The sequence below is a fragment of the Anneissia japonica genome, unplaced genomic scaffold (assembly GCF_011630105.1).
Source record: "Anneissia japonica isolate Jap-2015-1 unplaced genomic scaffold, ASM1163010v1 scaffold288010_len917306_cov203, whole genome shotgun sequence".
NCBI lineage: Eukaryota > Metazoa > Echinodermata > Crinoidea > Comatulida > Comatulidae > Anneissia > Anneissia japonica.
The window spans coordinates 816,536-825,787 of NW_022715767.1; the positions used below are offsets into that span (position 1 = coordinate 816,536).

Genomic DNA, 9,252 nt, shown 5'->3' on the forward strand with positions numbered 1-9,252 from the left:
TGCAAAAAAAAAAAATAAAATTAAATTATATCTGTAGTTGGGTATTTAACATGCTTGGCTTCCATCCTAGTCTTTGAGTTCGAATCTTGGATTTCTTCTTAATACTCTATCATGACTCATATTGGGTTAATACGGAATAGCACTTAATTGATTCCACCCTGTTGGCAAGTGTATGTGCTGTTGTACGAGAAATAAAACAAGACTGCGCCAGCTTTCATTTTTACATCAACTGAAGCACGTAATCCTCAAAAAAAGTAGAAAAAAACTAAATATATTTCCTTAAAATTCCACAAAAGTTGGCAAAACAATAACAAAGCCAGTATTTATTATAAAACCACCGTTAAATTTTAACCTACAATATTTTGGGGGAAAAAAAAACACAAATAAATATTTACAACTCAAACTAAGCCTAAATGGTCATTACTTTACTTTAAAAAAAAAAAAAAAAAAAAAAAAAATTGATTAGTAATTTTGTGTATCAATTTCCAATTTGAAATTTACTATTCAGTCATTTTTAATTAAATATGTTGATTAACTTAACAACACTGACAATAACAGTTCGGATATAATGCAACAATTCCTAAGTGACAGTTGAGAAAGTAAAAAAAAAAACTGATAACTGTTATAAACGTTCAAAATTTGAAGTGTTTTAAAGAGGTGTTAAGAGATTATACGATTTCTATTGGAATTTGATGCTTTAAAATGAAGTGGAAAATTCTATGAAAATATCAGATTTGAGCCTTTCATAACAAGGGACGTTGAACTCAAAAGTTGGTGAGAAGACAAATGAATGAACCTAACGGGATCAAAATGACACTTTGTTAATCCAACAATGCAGATGACGTTCTGTATGATACGCTCTCATTTTTAGTCATCGTCATGCTTAAGTAACACATTCATTCATTTACGTATTATTAATCCGTAACTAAGATAGGGGGCGCTATCCTCTTGCATTAAAAAAAAATTGCATTAGTCCTTGTTTACAACTTAATTTGAAATCCAATTATAAATCGATCAATCAATCAATGAATCAATCAATGTTTGGTATTAGAGTTAGCACAAGTCAGTATTAAAATATTTTTACATTTTGACATCGTCATTTGAATAAACGCCCTTTGCTCTCTATCCTGCAATTTGCTTTGATCAACTCCATGCTTTGATACAATGCACAACCTCATTTTTTTTTTTTTTTTAGTTTCACATTTTAAATTACATTAAATTAGGTTTAGGGTCCATATAGCTATATGTAATCCCACTTTAAGGGGAAGCCAATAAATGGAGAGACAAATTGTTCCTTTTCTCCATCAGTCTTAGCTGTTGCTAATTAGAGACATTGCCTTAGGTAAGCAAGGCACTCATAAGGCCTCCTTCATGAAGTTATCATCCCTCTACTTTTTTCATGGCTAAAATTTTGATCAGCATTTTTATGATTATCAAAAGTCAACTGATTGCGTGATGAGCATCTTCTACAGTATATAATAAATAGTTGTGCATTATAAATGTACAACTATAGGCGGATTAATTGTCTGTCTCTTATACACATCTAGATGTGTATAAGAGACAGGTCCTGCCTTATCTCCATGGGGTGGCAATCTAAGACGTATATAATGTAAAATTATAAATAATAATAATATATAAAAGTAGTCTAAAAGCTCAATTTGGACCATTCTAAGCCATAAAATGCTCCATCATATTTGTCAAGCGAATTTATTTATACTGAAGAAAGCCATAATCAATGTACACAAAGTCAAATTAATAATAATTTAGTAGTACCTAAATGGAATACTTCACAAGGTAAAAGAACATTTAATTACAGATCAACCAAATTATGGAATTCTCTACCTATTAATATGAAAACTGACCTCCAAGATATGACAATTTCCATATTCAAACAAATTATTTTAAACTTTATTTAATTATTAAATTCATAAAATTTATTAAATCTTCTTTCACCTTAAAATTACGTCTACATTGAAATTTTTTATTATATTACTTTCCCTAAATTAACTCCAGCTTTTACATTTTAGTGCATGCATATCTATTGCAGATTTTGTAATTAATTCTGTAATTCCAAATGTAAATTTTAAAGATAAACTCTTATATTACATTTATTAAGTTACTTTTATTGATTGTATATTTTACTTTTGTTCTGTATAACAATACATACTTAATTCTACAATGAAAATTTCTTGTTTTACATTTATTAGTTAAGTTATGTTTGAAAATTGTTGTTTCTTCTGTGTGTCAAACTGAACCACTTTGGAGACCAGTACATTGTATTGAAAGTGTATTTCAGAATAAAGAAAGAATAAATAAATGAAATCTCTCCCCGCGAACCCTCCCAGGGATTTTTTACCCAGGCTGTCGACCGAGGCTCTAGTCGGCCTCTTGCTTCGGACTTGGTGCCAAGCAAGTTTTACTGCAACTAAACACTATTAGATACTTTGGTTATATGAATTGGTATGACATTCCCTATTCAATTACTTAAAGCTGCCTTTCATAAATCTTTACAATCTAATATCTTTCAACCTGCCTATTTGTATCCTTTATTAGATAATTTTTCGTATTCACACCAATAATTTCTAATTACTAGGAACTTTTTTTCTGGACATATTTCTTCTCTGTGTTATGCTCATTAATAATACTTTATTTGTATTCTCTTTATAATTGCTGCTTGAAAGAATGTTAATACTAAATTTAGTTGAAATTGAAGTGAACTTGAAATAAGTATTTAATTGTTTTCCCATTGCTTACAATATAGTAATTGGATTACTGTTGGATTTTATAGGTGTTTTCCCTTACAAAAAACACTATTTCTATTTGGTCTTAGGTCAAAATTTAATGCTTACAACAATTAGGATCGTATTCCCTGTTCATAATTTGACGCATGTCCTGAGTAAATAAAATAAAAAGGAAAATTGTAAAGGAAAGCATTCAATTCCTATTGAATTGAAGACCCTATCATGAAACTGAAAGTCAAAATAGAGATTAAACATATTAAACACTAAGAAATGTTTGTCGCAAGCGCAACCTTGAGGGTTTTTTTAGGAAAAGAGATTTGATCAATTTATTGATATATTTCACAATATTTAAAAAGGATGGCCTAATAAATAAAAAAACAATGTAGTATAAATATACAATTACTATATTAAAGTAAAGCTCTAAAATACTGATGCCTTAGAGTTACTTTTAAAATTTTTTTATATTTATTAAAAAGATTAGGACCTTGCCATTTAAAGGAATGTTTTATAATAGTCTGTCTTACCATGGAGGTCTTACATTTTTCAAAAGTGATTTGGTACTAGTAATGACTGATTGCAATGAATAAAAAGGAAAAAAGATACTACTAGTATTAATAAGGACAATAAAGTGCCTAAAGTAAGAAGAGGTTTTCAAAATATGAGCATTGAGCGATTTTGACCAATGGGCAAATTTAAAAAGGAATGGAAAGAACATTTGAATACAAGATACTGTAAAAGACAATATGATGAGCTTCTCTGACCGCCAGGGGTTTGAAAAAATGGTATTATACAGCCACCGCCACTTTTCTGAAGCTCTTTGAGAGTGCATGTGATCAGATTGACATGTAATAAATACTACAAGAACTACAAACATCTTATATTTACAATGGTACCAAACACTTTATTCTAATCGCAATCTGTGACCCATAACAGTAAAATGAAAATGACTCACTTTTGGAGATTCACACAATTTCACACAACGAAGCTGAGCATTATCTGTATTGATAAGGAAAATATTTTCTTGTTTTAATTCAATTGAACAGAGCTACTTTTATTATACAAAAGTAAGGTATTCAAATATTTATCATTATTTTTCAATTTTTGTAAATCAACACAGACAGTTTCTCTTCAGCCAGACTGGTCTTTATGATACAATTAATATCCTAGAACTAATTAATGTAAATATAAATATAAATTATACCTAGTATAGAAAATGGATGTAAAGTTTGTTTACGGATGTATAATTACATCAGAGATTTAAAGCAACACACCTTTCCAGGGGAAAATGCATCATAATCTCATCAACATCCTCTTTCACAATTAAACTTTGTGGTTCCTTAATTTCTTTCCGTATAAGAGTAGACAATGCAAGTTCACAGTAATAAAACAAGAATAAAGTGCAATGTCTCTGATAATGAACAACCAATTGTTGAGATAGTCAACATGCAATTAGATACAACATTAATGACAACACAAGTGATGCTGTTTATTCACGAAGCACAAACCAACAAATACATGCTGTTCAAATCTTCAGCACAATACAGTAATTTCGTTTAATATTTTCCATATCTAAGATTTTTATTTGAATTATAGAAGATCACTGTCATATGGTAGGTGTAGAGCAGTGGAGACGAAATAGACCGAATCGGCGACCGGGTCACGTGACTTATAGTGGGGTATTAGGGTTTGTTTACATCGCGAGACAACAGTGCATTGAATATGGCTTCACCTTGTTGCTGATGTAAGTCACATCATAATATGTTGCAAATGTTGGTTGGTATGCGAGTTATGATTTGATAAATCACCTAGAAGTGTCCCAAAATTAAATTTTCAAATACTTGTCAGTTTGGTTTGGTAAGGCTCCAATGGATAGTGGGAATAAAGCCTGGAAGTTTTTCAAGGAAAGGTATGGTACCTTCACGACGTGCATATTGCTCCAGTGAGTTGTCACCGGCTGAGGTACTTTTTAGGCCTAGGCTTCAGTTAAGAAATTATTCATGGCAAATGCTATCACAGCAAGAAAATAAAAAAACGAATCTCCCCATTCGTTGCAAACAAGAGTATTATTTTACAGTGATTTTAAATCCAAAATTAAATCATAGGATGTTTGTAGTTACTGCCGAGGATAATGATCATCATATGACATATTATTATTACGTACTGGCATTAGGATGTACCATACCAACGAGGCCTATCACCAGCCTTTTTCACAAGTTTGGTTGAGCAATCAGTACCATTAAGGGTTATTTTCTACTTTATTACCTACAGTACTCGACTATAGAGATATATAGTCGAGGCAAACAACTCCCTCCCTGCTCCGGGCCCAGGTCAAGGCTTAACACTCACAGTGCAGCCTAGGCCTAACTGTATTTAGCCTACCATACACTAGCAACATTTCAGAGCTTAAATAAAATGTAGAGATTGCCAAAATAATTATAAATCACTATTTAAAAAGAAACATAGGTCTGCTGCCTTACTTTAATTTGGGTTGCTGTCTAAAAAACATAATAAACTCTCCCAATATACTGTATTCAGTGAGCGCACTGTGGTTTACGATGTGTATGTTTATATTTTGTACCCACTATACGTCACGTGACCAGTAATAGCTGGGAGTCGCCGATTCGGTCTATTTGAAACATCTTTTTTAATGAATATTCTGAAAATGTACTGTATGGTCAATATATATTTATATATATCGTGAAGAATTTTTTAAATTAATAAATAAGTCCAGGCAAAGGAAAATTAAGAAATAGAAGGTAGTTTGAGACGACTGATATTGCGTTTAAAGAGTTGAATATTATAAGCAGGAAAAACAGTTTACTCCAAACGACAGAAGGTCTGGGAATGAATGAGTTGGAATGAGAAAGTAAAAAAAGTGGGTTTAGAAGTGAAGTATTTGTGAACATGCGCAGAAACTTGTATTGACCTTGAAGAGACCTGGACGGGAGAGAGAAAAAGACCAAACCTCTACGTTTGTAAATTTCCCTCCCTGGGCCCCCTCCATTTCAAATTCCAGGATCTGCCACTATTAGGGCTTTCCCTACAGAAAAAACATAAAATGAATTAGCAGAGAGCCTTTAGTGCTCACGCTAAAATGACTGGAGGCTACTACTACATCATACACCCAGTACTTAATAAAATCATCATTTACAGTCCTACATAATAGTTAATATAATTACACAATAATATATTAATATTATTTATAGTCAATTGTTGTTTATATTAAACTGGATGAATGTGCCATCAAAAAACCAGCAAGCCTCATATAGTTATATAGTATTGTAAATTTTACTTTTTTGTCTCTACCCACATTCAGTTATATTATTTTCTATTTTTTTTTTTTTTTTTTTTTTTTTTTCTGTTTAATAATTATATTTTGTATCCATTTTATTTAATTTCTGTATTTAACTTTTGCTTTTTATGATGTATCTTTATGTGTAATTTTTTAATTGTAAATAAGGTATCTCGCAGCCACAATGAAAAACAGCATTGTATTTGATGATTTGTGCTCCTTGAATAAATAAAGTTTTACTACTACTACTACTTTATTCTATGTTTTCATAATTGCTGCGAAGCAGCTAATTCATATTCTTGACAGCAATTTGACCTCTGAAAGGTCATTGTTTGTCAAAAAACATGGGCCTAACATGACTGAAAAGCGGAGTTTCCTTCTTTCGTTCTGCCGGGTAAAATCAATTACTTTAAGCGATGTTTGTCACTAACCTACACGTACCAACGTCCGCATGTGGCGACGCGTTTTTTCTATATTTCTAGGTTTTCTATATGTTTAATTGGCCCATGTCTCAGCCACAATATTTTGAGGCCAATATTATTTACGAACCCAGTTAAACTTATTTACTAGCCTATTTCAGCGTGCTAATTATTACATTTAGGCGACGCTTGTTGTAGACTGGCATACACGGTACCAACGCTCGTTTTTACTATGTTTCTACGTCAGCTCGTCAGTGTTCTAATATAGACAATGGGTCGTGTCTCATAATATTTGTTATATTTTTATTATTCATTATTTTCATTTGACTCGCATAAACAATTTTGTTCGAAAAACATTTATATGCAGTTGTACTTCGCAGCACTTCACTCTCAATTTGCAATTTCTAGTTTACAATTTTTTTTTAGCGGTGTGAAATAATGAACTTTTTTGTTGCTTTAACTTAAAATTGCCGACAGCAGGATAATCCATCTGCCTACGTGAGTGTGCCCCAAGCTCCAAGCTATCAATTTACCAGAGCTCAAACCCTTAACCAGAGGGTCTGTGCCTTACCAGAACACAATAACAAGTTAGAGACCAGCAGCACCTTGGAAGACGTGCTTTCTTGGTAGGCTTAAAAATGCATTTAACCATTTTAACAAATTTAGCAGAAATTTAGAAACATTTTAGATAATACAAAAGGTCAGATCAAAAAGAACTTAATTGACCACAACAAATGAAAAAGTAATGGTCTTGTTTTCAATTTTGACAGCAACTCTTGTCAAAGTGCTTTTAGTAAACACATCAATGCACATGGAACCAATCATGAACAGTGCGCACTCCCCGTACACATTAGAAATTGTCTCTCAAGATGTGTTAAATTAAATAATAATTTAAACAAGAAATACAGGTGATTTGATTTGTTATGATTTTTTTTAGTTCCAGGAAATATCATTTATAAAATATGATCAATATAAAAAAACCACTCTAAAACCAGATGGGCCTCAAGGTTCTGCTAGAGGGTAAGAAGGGGGTTAGATGGTGGGGATCTCATACACGCCAAGTTGGAAGTAGCTAGTGGCTTGAGATTTAACAGAAAATAAAGCCAATTGGTGTGGGTTGAGGGCCAGTCTACGGCCCCCAAAACTTTTCAGAGATGCTCTCTGAAATAGATCTCTAGTGCTCAAATAGATATGACGTAATGTAATAGCGCCATCAGTGTTAGTTTCCTACTTGGATAACACGCATGCGTAACTCTGTTGTTTACGTCCTTGATCTTGTAACTAGAATAGGAAAGATAGAATTTCGATGATTCTAGGCCTGATAAACTATAGAATTGTGAATGCTTCGAGTATTCTGATAAAAAGTTTGGGTTTAATAAAATAAAGCTTGAGATAAGTGGAAAAGCAGGGGATTTTAGGTGAGAGCTTGAGGTTTGGATGCGCGAGACTTGGTAGGTATGGGATCCAGAAACCAAAACACTTGGAAGCTCTGATATTGTAGACAAGCCGTGTCTGATTTAAAGGATAAAGTAGAATTTATTACAGAACTATGAGATCAAATGTAGCATAGCAATAAATGCTACCGGTACTTGGAAATTTAATTTGAAGCTTTGCAACAACGTAAAATAAAGTGTGAAAATAAATCTCCAAATATCACTTATTTCCACACTAAAATTTGTCTTTACACTCAGTGTCAACACCTGCATGGGGCTTAAACCTTTTCATTAATTTCAGGGATCTGTATTACATTTAATGATAACTGATATTTCTTAAATTAGCCAACATTATAAAACTGTAAACTACCTAATGAAAGAAAGATACCTTCATGCTGCAGAATTCTCACCTTTCTTAAAATTTTCAAATATTTAATTTCAATTCACATCACCTGTTCAAAATCAAAGAAAAATTTTTATTTTCTTGTAAAGACAGTAAAATAGCCTTGAATTTTGCACTATGGGTAACATGTGTTACTTGTGTTCATAATAAAATGTTTTTAACAAGGAAGATGCCAGAAACTTCTTTGCCAATAGCAGTTTAAACTAATCTCCAAAAATGATCTAGCGGAGTTGAGGAGATATGATACGGATGAGAATCAGCTGTCGCATATTTATACTTCTTATTGAAGAGTTGGTCTCAACACACAAATGTAGAGTTCACCCCAAGTCCATTGAGTCAGCAACCGTCCTCTGCAGTCACAACAGCCAAAAAACACATCAGATATAGACCTAGCTTTACTTGGTTAATGACATTAAAGTTCCAATCCTACAAAGGCTATGTTCACACACACGGCGTAAGACTGGCGTAGCTTACGCCAGGCGTAAGCTAATTCACGGATTAAAATTCCAAAGTGTTCACACAAAAGGCGTTCGCTATATTAACGCTGGCGTTAAACTAATAGTAATATAGGCCTATGGGGGAATAGTTTTAAGTTTTAAATAATGTACGGGTTCTTAACTGTAGTAAAATTAACAGCGCATCAGTAAAACTTTTAAATCTGTGAATTTTTCGAAGTGAACTTATATGATTATTGTATTTTAAATGAACAATTTTGCTTTGATTTTTCAGCTAGCTGTTGGTGTTGCAGGTTTTAATAGACAGTCTAAATATGTTAAAATATCTTGCAAAACACAATCAACAAATCATATACAGTACATTATAACTAAGTAAAATGCAATAGAAAAATAACCCCTTTACCATTTCATTTATAGAGAGCACAGGAAAGAGACCAAAGTAGCTAATATTGCAATCGTGATTGGTCAATCTCTTGAAATGAGGTAAAATCATTCAAGCATCACTGGCG

The 9,252-nt window shown here is 32.3% G+C and overlaps 1 long non-coding RNA gene across 1 annotated transcript in view; it reads right to left on the reverse strand.

Moving 5' to 3' along the window:
• Positions 1 to 3,693: 3,693 nt before the first annotated feature.
• Positions 3,694 to 9,252, reverse strand: part of LOC117109349 — a 45,617-nt gene continuing 40,058 nt past the window's right edge. The window contains exon 3 of the long non-coding RNA XR_004445506.1: positions 3,694 to 3,737. This is a non-coding gene — a long non-coding RNA (uncharacterized LOC117109349). The remainder of the gene's footprint in view (positions 3,738 to 9,252) is intronic.